Source organism: Echinops telfairi, unplaced genomic scaffold (assembly GCF_000313985.2).
Source record: "Echinops telfairi isolate 266 unplaced genomic scaffold, ASM31398v2 ScPeMD7_11;HRSCAF=52, whole genome shotgun sequence".
NCBI classification, from domain to species: domain Eukaryota; kingdom Metazoa; phylum Chordata; class Mammalia; order Afrosoricida; family Tenrecidae; genus Echinops; species Echinops telfairi.
Window position 1 is genome coordinate 8,434,513 of NW_022103908.1, and position 12,346 is coordinate 8,446,858.

General features: G+C 39.0%; 1 long non-coding RNA gene across 1 annotated transcript in view; it reads right to left on the reverse strand.

Moving 5' to 3' along the window:
• Nucleotides 1-1,239: 1,239 nt before the first annotated feature.
• LOC123521356 overlaps nucleotides 1,240-12,346 on the reverse strand; it is a 93,568-nt gene continuing 82,461 nt past the window's right edge. The window contains exon 2 of the long non-coding RNA XR_006679809.1: nucleotides 1,240-1,919. This is a non-coding gene — a long non-coding RNA (uncharacterized LOC123521356). The remainder of the gene's footprint in view (nucleotides 1,920-12,346) is intronic.

Genomic DNA, 12,346 nt, shown 5'->3' on the forward strand with positions numbered 1-12,346 from the left:
TATTTTATATTTCCTGCATCATTCAATATTTTCCCCATATAATCCTTCAATATGGCAGCTCACAGCTTGAATTTTCTCTTTAATTATTCCAGGTTGAGAGATGCTGAGCACGTTCTATTGGCTTTCGAAGTCCAGGTAGTTTCACATTTCATTATAATATTTTACCTTGGAATCTTGAGCAGCCCTTTGATGTTTCTGATCAGCTCTTTTAGTTAATCATATTTAAATTAAGAGATACCTCTTTCTCTCTGGCAAGTAAAGTGGTTCCGTTTACTACATGTGCTGGACAAAGACAACCAGCCTCATAAAGTGAAAGAAGATGCAATATGAAAGCAGGTCAAAAAGTACTACTAGGGTGCTAGTTCATATTTGCATAGATTCATTATTTTTAAAACCCCACATGTTTAATATACTTCTTCAATTGCTGGGTAGCTGCAGACGAGTTCTCTCAGTATGATACTTGTCCCAGTTTCTGTGCAGAGTTCTAGTCCCTTTAAGTTAGAGTACCTCTAAATTTTAAAAGGATATATTTTTTTAATGTTGTGTGAAAATAAGACAGCTCATAGAGTTGATCTTTCAATCAATCATTTCGGCAAGATAAAAGCAAATGATGGAACTTTTATTAAATGAATAGCAAGCAGTGATGTGTATTGGATTTACCAATGCAATCCAGAGAGCAAGGTCCAATCAGAACAATGGCTTTCTAGGAGATGTACTGAGCCAGTTAAACTCAAGGCAGAGAGAAAAGCTTAAGAAGTGGTGGTGGCTGATTTTTTGCTGTTCCACAGGGATAGTCTTGATAGATTTTGTTTTAGATTTTTGTTTTGATTTTTAAGAACACAGATATCAACACAGGGATTCATTAGGAAGGTGTTTTAAGAAAACTGAAAACTGCATTGTTGAGAAAAGGGCAGGAAAAAAAAAGGTAGGTACCCCCTACCCTGCCCCTTATGACAATGCGCCTACTCATTCTTCCAAAGCAACAAGGCTTTCCCTGTGTGAATTCCATTGAGAAGCCTTACCCCGTCTACCCTACGACTTGATCTTGCCCCTCGGAATTTCTTTTTCCTCCCACAACTCTAAAAACGTTTCAAATGAACACGATGGGAGTCCCCCCTGCCCCCAAAGCATGCCAAGCTGCCATTTAGACACGGTCTACCCTGAAGCGTGCATAACTCTTCAGGGAAGAGCTAAAGATGGAAACAGCGCCTTCAGAATTGTAGAGACAGACAAAGGATATGGGGCAAAACATTCCTTTCCCATTTTGGCACTTTCATTTAATGAAGATTTCTATGATTTTATAGCAATACATGCTGACTTACGTACGTAAAACTAGAACTACATTCCCAAATAATTCACCTCCTCAGTCCCATGCACGGGACAGTGGACAACACTAGTCAAAGGAGCTCTTGCCCTCGCGCTCTTCTCTCTGGAGTGCTGGGCTCCCTGCTCTTCCGCTTTACTTCAGAGAAAGCCATCTCCTAAGGACACTGTCACCCAGGTGACTCTGCCTCCTGGCCAGCCTCTGCGTGTCACTGCAGAGCTCTGTCCCTCAGGCTTTTCACGCTGGGCTTTTCCATGCCAATCACCAGGGGTTATTTTCCCAACTTGCTGTTAGGAACCAAGTGTGTTAGCTGGTTACATGGACCAGGGACTTCCATTGCCAGGCACTCAAAAAACTGTGAGCTGTTTTCTTTCGGGTTTTGTCTTGCTCACTTGATGGTCCCTGCTGTCCTTTCCCTGGTCCTGATAAGGTACAATTCTGCCAGAAATGTTTTCCCCTCTGATTTCTAGAGGGTAGTCCCCAGGTGTCCATTCAGTAGATCCAGGTGAAGTCTCCGGTGTATCTTTGATGCAGTCACTGTGTCTGTAAATACCAGCCATTAGCTCCACTCAAGTGTTTTAAAGCTTCCTTCATACTAAAAGGGGAAAAATAAAGAAAATGTCAAATCATATTCAGTTTGACTTGAAACACATAAAATCTATGTAGCATGAAAGGAATACCATAAATATTAATACTTGTTCTAGTGGCCTTTTGTTTCTACTTTGCATTTCCTCCTACTGAGTATATAATATTTTCATAGTAAAATCTTAGACTTATATTCAAAAGAAGCATCTTGAGAGTTCCGTATTGTGGTTTTCTTTTTACTACATGTAAGTGTAATACGTTTAATAAAAATTTTAAAGTAAATGGTTATTTAAAAAGAAAGAAAATGGTTAAAAAAAACAGTCTTGACATGCTATTTCTGACTTTTGTCAGCATTTCAATTATAATACAATCTGCAGCCTATTATTAAAAATAAAAGTCATATGGACATTTTTTAAAATCTTAAAGCAATAGCATAAAATCTATTTACTTCTTAAGAGGATAAAAAGGATTTTTGATTTAAAAAGATATATAATTATGGGCGTACACACCTTTTTCTGTAAAATGAACAATAGGATTATATTTGTAATTTCTACAGGCTATCATCGTTGCTTTTAAAGATGTTCTCTCTTCCAATTTTGTTCAACTTTTTCTTTATAATGTGGATATATGTTGTTTATTTATGTAACCGTGAGCATCCAGCCTAGGCCACAACTCCATCAGAGAAGTAGAATACTACAAGGGATGAGAAGACATCCTCAGTTCGGTCGCTCCCCACATTACCTCTACTCTACCTAACAGGGTTCTGGTTTTCCTAAAAGAAAATTTTAAAGTAGAATTAAATATAATCAAGAGTGTCTATATTACAGCAGAGTTTGTGGTTGAGTCTGTCGCTTATAGGTGCCTTTTGTTCTCAGACTGAATATAGAAGAAAGAACAACCTGAATCTGAAGGCACTCAGGAATGAATTGACCACTTACTTACCAAACACCATTGCCCGGGGGACTTTCAAGCCTAGTGAGGTCTTCAAGTATGATCTCCCCTTAATTTGGGGTCAATTGATGATGCCATCCATGCAAAGCAAAATTGAAGTTAAACGATTGTTTGAAAAGTCTTTGATAAATTAATTTCTCATTCAACCAGCTGCCTAGAGAATTGATAAAATGATTAGGAAGAAACTAGAATAATGGCTAGCCAAGGATTGAAGGAGACCTTTGAGATAATGAATCTCAGGACAAATAACTACTTATGATCATACTACACATTCATGCATGGAATGAAAGATAATGGAGAATTATACATTTTTATTTGAAAAATTATACCAGTCAAATTCATCTGTCATTGGTACATTCTTAACATATAGATGGAATTATTCATAACATATTGTTTCACATCTTAAAAGATGAAATCAAGCTTTTTACTGTTTACTAGATTTGTTGGAAGGCTTTAAGACAATTTTTTCAGATATCAACTTTTATTATGGCACAAAGGCTAAGAATATTTTTATAATGTACTCCTTCACAAAAAAATCAATTGAGTAAAAGATCATGCAGAAGAAAATTCACAATCACAGCCCAGTACCAGCAGCACCCCTACACATTCCCATCCGTCACCCAAGAGCTTCTGTAGATACAAAGCTTTTTTTTTTTAAATACACCGTACCAAGAAAGAAAAGCTTGTGTTTTCCAGTCTAGCCTGTTGGGGCACCATGCCCTGTCTCCAATGTCCACCCTCATCATTCCCTGGGGATCTTGCTACTCCCCTCCCCTGCTGTTCCGCTGCACCCCCCCCAGTGCTGATACGAAGTCATTAACTCACCTACACAATGTCTATTGGAGGTATAAATACAATTTTTAAATAAGGGAGGAAAAGAATGGAAATGAAATCAGAAGCTGAATGGCAGAAAAGAAGACGGTGGGAGCGCTGTTAGTTGTATAGAATGTGAGATGCAGAGGGAGTAAGGTCCCTGGGTGGTGCACATGGTTTCTTCTGGGCTACCCAGCAGAACCTTGTCCATTGGCACCCAGCCAGATGTGCTGGGGGAGAAAAATCTGGTGATGTGTTTCTATAAATATATATTGTTGTTGGATACCATTGAGTCCATTTCAACTCAGAGTGACCCCAAGTAACAGAGTAGAATTGTCCCATGGGGTTTTCTGGCCTGTAATTTTTCATGAAATAAGATCACTGTCTTTCCATAGCACAGCTGCTGGGTGGATTTGAACTCTTAACTTTTTGGTTAGCAGCCAAGAAGTTAGCTGTCCCAGAAGAACTCTTTCTTTAAAGATTACTCACACACCCAATTGCTCGCTCTCTCATGTAGTCTTATTTCTAATCCTCTGCTTAGCTGATATTTTCCTCATATTTTTTATTACCTGTAAGCTCAAAAATTGCTGTACCACCTGTGCACTGCTGAATCCCTAGGGCCTAGAAGGCTGTCTGACAGGTTGGAGGTGGTCCATGGTATTTTTGAATGGATAATATGGTGAAAATGTCCTCTGTATACGCATCAAACCATTTTCTCTTCTTTTAATTTTACTACTCCACCCACTTTCTTTCACCTTCATCAGCCTGAGGCAATAACCAGTACTGTTTCATAGGGAACTACATTTTACAGCAAAGAAGGTTCATCACATTCTCACTAATATCCTCTTAACACACTCAAACACCTTAGTTTGGGTAGTAGCGTAAGGGCCTATAATAATTTTGAGGCACTATGCCAAATATAATGGATAAATAATACAGACTATGCTACCAAAAAAACCTACATTCAATAAAACTCTGTGGCATTCAGAGTGTCACTGTAGGTTGAAATTTGCTTGGCAATGCATTTGATGCTTTGGGATGCAGAAAGCCACTGAAATTACTTTAGTAGTCTCAGGACCACCACCACTGAATGAGAAGCCTGTCAGTGACAAGGATGTAATGAATCATCCTTACATCCCACTTCTCTGTCATCTGTCATGCGTACACACTCTTCCTCAATACATGTAGCAGCGCTAAGATTTCAGCCTGGACTTATCTCTTCACTCTCTTTCTCATTTAAACAAAACCAATAGTTCCTGCAGTGCCCAAGTCACCCATTCCATGACTTCTGTCATCATTCAGTTTACAACGGACTACCACAGCTATCTCTTTACCTGGACCTGTGAGTACCGGTCTTTTAATGCTATTTACATGTTAGATTTACATGATGGCCTCCATAATTATTTGTGAGTTCCTTGCAGTAAAGGGCTAGGTATTACTCATCTTAGTAATCACAGTGATTTTCAGCATGTCCAGCCATGATGTTGGTAGGCACCATCCACTTGGGTGAGACTTATAGGGACCCTTTGTGCACAGAATGACACAGTACCGAGTGTGGAATCATCTTTCCAATTGCTCTTATGTTTGAGCCCATTTTTGCATCCACTGTGTCAATCCATCTCCTTAAGGGTCTGCCTCTTTTTCATTAAACCTGTTTTTTACCAAGCATACTCTCCTTTTGCAGCGACTGCTTCCTCTGATGGCATGTCCAAGGTGCAGGAGACAAACTCTCCCCATCCTTGCTCCTGATAAACATTTGCTTGTTCTTCTGGGAGTCCATAGTACTTTCGATATTTCCACCAATGCCATAATCTTAAGGCATCTTCTTTATTCATTGCTTAGCTTTCACATACATATGAAGCAGTGGGAAATACCTTGGTTCATGTCAGACTCACCTTAGCCCAAGAAGGGATATGTTTGCTCTATAACACTTTAACGAGATCTTTTGGAAAAAATTAGCCCAAGATGACACATCATCTGATTTACGGACTGCTGTTTCCATGAACATTGAGTGCAGATTCAAATTAAATAAAGTCCTCGAGAAATACAATTCTTCTCATTTATCATGAAGTTGTCTATTGGTCCAGTAGCGGGAGGATTTGGTTTCTTTACATTTACTGGTAACCCATACTGAAAGCTGTATCCTTTGATTTTCATCAGTTAGTATTTCAAGCCCTCTTCACTTTTAGCATTAAGATAGTATCATCTTCATATCATTGGGTGTTCATGAGTCTGCTTGATGCCATGTTCTTTTTCCATATAGTTTGGTTTCTGAGATCATTTGCTCAACATGTAGGGTAATTATGATTTAAAAGTCATCTATTTTGAATAAATGACTGTCTCCTGTTCTTCATACAGGTTCCACATGAGCACAATTAAGTATCCTGGAATTCTCCTTCTTTCCAATTTGATCCATAGTTTATTATGACTCACAGAGTTGAATGTCTTTCATAGTCAATAAAAAAACAAGTAAACCTCTTTCCAGTATACTCTGCTTTCTGTCAAGTTCCATCTCATCAGCAATGCTATCTCTCATTCCATTTACTTTTCTGAATCCAACTTGAATTTTTGTTGTACTGCTGCAACTGTTTTTAATTATCTTTAGCAAAAATTTACTTGCATGTGATACTAATGATATTGTTTGATATTTTCCACACTCGATTGCATCACCATCTTTGGCACAAACATGAACATCCTCCAGTCTTTGGGCCAAGCAGCTATCTTTCAAATGTCTTGGCCTAAACTAGAAATGTGTTTGTTGAAACATTTCCATTGGTATTCCCTCAGTTCTTGGAGCTCTGGCTAGTACCAATACCTTCCATGGGGCCTGGAATTTCTCCTTCAATGCTATGAATTCTTGATTATATTCTACCTCTTGACGTGGTTGGATGTTGACTAATTCCTTTTGGAGCAATGGCTCTGGAAATTCTATCTTCTTTTGATGCTTCCAGAAGCGTTCAATATTTTGCCCATAGAATCCTTCAATATTTCAATTCATGGTTTGACATTTTTCTTCAGTTCATTCACCTTAAAGATTGCTGAGCATGTTGATCCCTTTCCATTTTCTAACTCTAGATCTTTGCAATGTCAGAACGCTTTGCCTTCTGAAGCTGCCTTTGGAATTTTCTGTTCAATCCTTTTACATCATTAGTTCTTCCACTTAAGGAAGCTACTCCAAGTTCAAGAGTTCCAGAGTCTCCTCTTCCACCCATTTTGGTGTTTTACTTCTTTCCTGTCTTTTTAGTAAATAGAGTTGTGGGCATATAATTCAGGTACCATACAATTCAATAGTTTAAGCACATCAAGAAGAGTTGTACAATCATCACCACATCAATTTTTAAACATTTTCTTCTTTCATCTACTCATTGTTATCACCTCCCCACTTCCCCCCAACTTCCTTTGACATGCCCCAAAGAAATTATTAATCCAATTACTGTCTCTATAGATTTCCTATTCCGGATTCATATACAGAATAACATAGAAAAAAGAAAAACAATACAATAACAAAATCATAGCAAAAATTTTAAGTCCACAACTGGTTTCAGCACGTTAGGTTGTATCATTGCATTGCAGGTGACTTGTGAGTCTTTCTCCGGTCCATTTTCTACCATTTTCTTCCGAAAGTCAGGCATCAGAGATTACTTACTCTGCGTGTGGAGTCATGTGTGGTGAGACGACGCAACCATGACCTCTACCTTTCCTGATTTTAAACCATGCTGTAACCTTTATCTGTTTAAATATCTGCCTTTTGGCCCAAGTTTGAGCTTTAAAAATTCATGAAAATCATCCATTATCTTCTATTTCCTTTTTTTTTTTTTTGGTGAACACTTTGAAGCTCCCTCAGACACACAGGTTTCTCATGAGCATAATGAATAATTCTGGAATTCCCCACTCTTTGCAATGCTATCCATAGTTTGTTATGACCCACATAATTCAGTGCTGTTGTATACACATATTACCTGGACTGTAGGTAGAAAATTTCATAGCACCTTGGGTCTGTTTTCAGATATGAGCATTACCAAAATCCTATTGTATTTAAAATGTAGATATGCCCAACACAACGCCCAACCTTTAGGCAACATCCAACCACATATACTTTCCTGGATTAGGGAGGATGAACTTGCTTGGAAGGGAGCCTGGGGCTGGGTCATTATCAAGTTGGTGGGGCCAAGGGAGCCAAGGTTCATTATATAGTTTGCTGTAGATTGGTTGCAGTCTTCCAGCTGCGTGGCCTGCAACCTGGAGTCTCTGGTGCTGAAGCTCCCTCACTTGTTGCCAATGTGTGCCTTGCCTACCAGCCCCAGGGAGATGCTGATCGAATGCCATTCCACTGTGTCCCTGAGGCTTCTGACTTCCACTAGGCTTCGTGGGGTTTCTTTGAGAGAACGAAACACCCACTGGCAGCCAATTGCAGGTTCAAGTTTGCAAACGCTAAGACACTGGACACTGACCGAGAGCCAGAGCAGTTTGTGCAGTGGTTTACTTTGCCATCTGTGTATCCCAATTACATAACATCCTATTTCAGAGAACATATTGTGGACATTAACCGACACATATCTGTAAATTATATCTGTCATAAGCTTTTGAATGCTGTAGAATTTCTCATAATTTTGAACTGTCAGGTTTTCCTTATGCAATGAGTTTCCGCACACTGAGGTCATCGCGCAGCTGTGTCAGACCGACTTGGAAACACAATCCCCTCCTGTGTAAGTCATTAAGACAGTCTCCAGGGAACCACGTGGGGGGAATGTTTCAAGTCAATGTTCAATTTTCCTCAGACTTGGAGATTATTTGAAAAAATCTTAGATACTTTGAAAACGAGAGACTATTAAACCGTTTCTTTAAGATAATTTTTGAGACAGGGTCAAATTTCAGCCACCGACAGACAAGATATTTTTATTCTTGGTCAAACAGAAAATATGATGATATAACTGGCCTGTTTTTAAATTTTCAAAAATAACCCTCTAACTGAAATGTTGATCATATTTTGAGAGGGCTGGAACAAACTCCTGATTACAAAACTACCCTGCTATTAATCTTAGGGTGTTACACGGGGAATTCGTTTAGATATAATTGTTAGTCATCCCAGTGTTTCATTAAGCAATGCTTTCTAAATTTGCACTAAATAATTTCCTAAAATAAATGATCACACTTTAAATTTCTTTACCTTGCTTTGAGCTACATCAGATAATAACAACCTGTTTAAGTTATTAGGACATGAAATAAGTTAGACTACATTTGTGTACACAAAAAGACATTAACTGATGAATGTAATTACAAGCAATTACATGTTTAGCTACTCAACAAAAAAAGACAAAGTGAAATATTTTAAAGAAATGTGCAAAGACTTTGAGAAAACAACCCAAAGTGGAAACACATGCTCAGCACATCAAGAACTTAAAAAAACTAAAAAAAAAAAATGTCAAGCCTGAGGATGCAATATTAAAAGATTCTACAGGTGACACTTTAATGCTATAGAAAGCATTGACAGAAGATGGGATGATGTGTTTTCCTCTGGGGTTGCTTCATAGAAAATAGCATCATGATGAGTGGAGAGAAGATTGCTGAGAATGTCCGTTCCATAAATCTGCTATAGGTTAGTTTGAAGTAACGCCCAGGTCACTTAGTGGGGTTTCCACATCATATCCTTCTCGCATAGCCTATCAAATAACTCCTTGATATAAAGTTCTTTCTAATTCATATATGAGGGTCTCTGGTTTTGTTTCTCCATACAACCCAGCCTAACACAATCTTCTCCATGCATCAGTCTCAGAGCAATTATATTTCCAAGAACTCCTAGTTTTTGTTTTTGTTTAAACGTAGAATGGTATTTAGAAACTAAGACATACCCACAAAGCGTGTTTATTGTTACCGCGGTGATATTGCTCTCAGGGCTCTCAAAAGGCACAGTTTGGAAAGTTACACAGGTATACAAACATACTTAAATATACATACATAGTTATTACCACATATCTAAATGTTTGCTAAAACCCATGAATTCATTTCTCTCAAGCATCACTTCTTTCTTCGATAATGGGAAATCTGAATCTTTACTACAATCAATTTATTGACTTATTTGGTCATAGTATACACATGTGCTAGTCAAATTTAATGAGTAGGGTATATTACATTTGTAAACAATTGCTTGTGTCTTTAGGTTTTTAGCATTCAGACAAAATACTATATAATAAATTATTCAAATTAGTTATAGTCTTTCTTGCTTTCTTCATTGTGGTTATGTTATCTATTTAGAATATATTTCTACTAATTTGTTAACACTTTGTATTCCACTTTGAGTTATTGGTTGAAATTAATTGATTCTGTAGCTTTATGGATATGTGAAATATTTTGGATCTGAGAACACAAGATATACATAAAGTATCATTAGGAAGCCAGACGAATATTTCCTTATGTCTATGCTGTTAGGGCTTTCTGAAGCAGAAAAGAAAAGCAATCGAAAGATTAAAACATTGATTAAAGACCATCTTGGAGATGAAATGGTCTTAGACCTGGAGCCATCTGCTCCCGCCGAAAGAGTAATAAACTTCTAGGACGTAGACTTTCTCTTTTCTCTTCCTGGTACAAAGTTTTTGTCTTTCACATGAGGACGGAACCCACTAGCCAATCAGTTACATTCTAAAGTAGTGTCGGCAACTGGGGAGCAAATGTTTGCTCTTGCTCTCTCAGACGGGGGGAAGAAGGCAGCTGCTCCGTTCCCATATAAATTGCTAGATTCATAATTTTCCAGCTCTTCTCCTACAGTCCAGATGTAGAATGACATCTGGCTTTCACTGTATTGCTCCAGGGAGATTAGGGCAAGGGGAATTAATGTGACTATTGTGGTAAGTAAGACTAATCTATTGTGATCTAGAAAACTCCCAATAACATAGAAAATAATATAAATAAAATATAAATTTAATAAGAAATGTGGCATCATAATTACCAGCCCATTCCCATTTTCTCCATTCCTCACCCCTTGTTGGTAGTGAATATCTTTTGTTTATGGCTTATTCTCCCTGCATGCAATTTGCATACATGAGCGTACATATATGCTCTTTATGAGCATCTTGTCAGGAAAGACCAGTCCCTGGAGAAGGACATCGTGGCTGGTAAAGGAGAGGGGCATCAAAAAAAAGGAAGGCCCTCAAGGAGACAGACAGACAGACCCACACCCTAGCTGCAACAGTGGGTGCCAGCGTGGGGACGATCGTATGGGTGGCACAGGGCCAGACAGTGCTCTGTTGGGTTGTGCATGAGGACACTATGGGCTGGGACCCACTCAGCAGCACCCAACAGCAATCCATATATAATTCCTTGAATCCTGTTATTTAACTATGACAGCTGAATTATGCTACAATTCATGTATGATGAAATTCACTAGTCAAAGAAGCATACGTCAATGGCTTCTAGTATATTCAGATTTATGCAACTGTTGCCATGATCAATTTTCAGTTACTTGCATCACCTCCAAATAAACCTTGTCTCGATATGCAATCACTCCCTCTTTATCCCTCCAGCCCAGCCCTAATAAAAACACTTCTTTCACTTTACAGAGTATATTTAAGCTGCATTCCTTTTATAGCATATTTTAGTACTTCATTCCTTTTTATGGATGACGTCAGAATCCACAGTATGGATTCAGCTGCTAACCAAACAGTCAAGCTCACAGACTGCCCTGTGACAGAAAGTCGTGGCAGTCTGTCGAGATTTACAGCTCTGTGGACCTGCTGTCGTTCTTCCCAGCCCTTCAGGGTGACCACAAGTCAGGATAGTCTGCACGTCAGTGGGTTGGGTTTGGCAGGATATATGGCTACACTACCCTTTGCTGATCTCTTCTTTAGCTGATGCACATTTGGCTTCTCTTCACTTTTACGTGTTATAAATCATGCCCCTCGGAAATGGCTACATAAATTCTATGTGGACGGTATGCTTTTTTTTCTCTGGAGTATACTGATGCGTCATATGATGTGTGCCTTTACCTCAGCAGGAGCTACCATGCTGTTTTACAAAGAAAAGGTGCACAGTTTTCCATTGCCTCCAGGAGTGTCTGAGAATTCCAATTTCTCCGCATTCCTGCCGACTTTTGAAATGTTCTGTCTTTATCCCCTTTTTTCATACAAGAAAGGTCAGAGATGATTACAGAGAGGCCTTTCTTGTTGTTATGGTAACAAGAGTGCTCTATGAGGAGCCCTGGCAGTGCAATCATTAAGCAGTTGGCTGTTAACTGAAAGGTTAGCAGTTCAAATCCTCCCGATGGCTCTTCGGGGGCAGCCTGGTACTCTGCTACCTTAAAGATTCCAGCCAAGAAAACCTGATGAGGCACATTCCACAGCACTGGCTCCCTGACACACAACAACAGAAGTACTTGATTGAGTCAATGCATCCTGATTTGTTTAAGCAGACTCCTAGAGAGAGACATTTAGTCTCTCTTGGAAAAAGTAGAGCCAGAAGGCTCTTGAGAAGCAAGGAAGGCAAGAATTCATCTCATGTACTTTGGTCACGTTATCAAAAGAGACCATGCCCTGAAACAGGACATCATGCTGGGTAAAATAGAGGGCCAGCAAAAGACAGGAAGACCCTCCCCCTGGACAAGATGGATTGACACAGTGACTGCAACAATGGTCTCGAACATAACAACAGTTGTGAGAGTGGTGCAGGCCCCAGCAGTGCAAA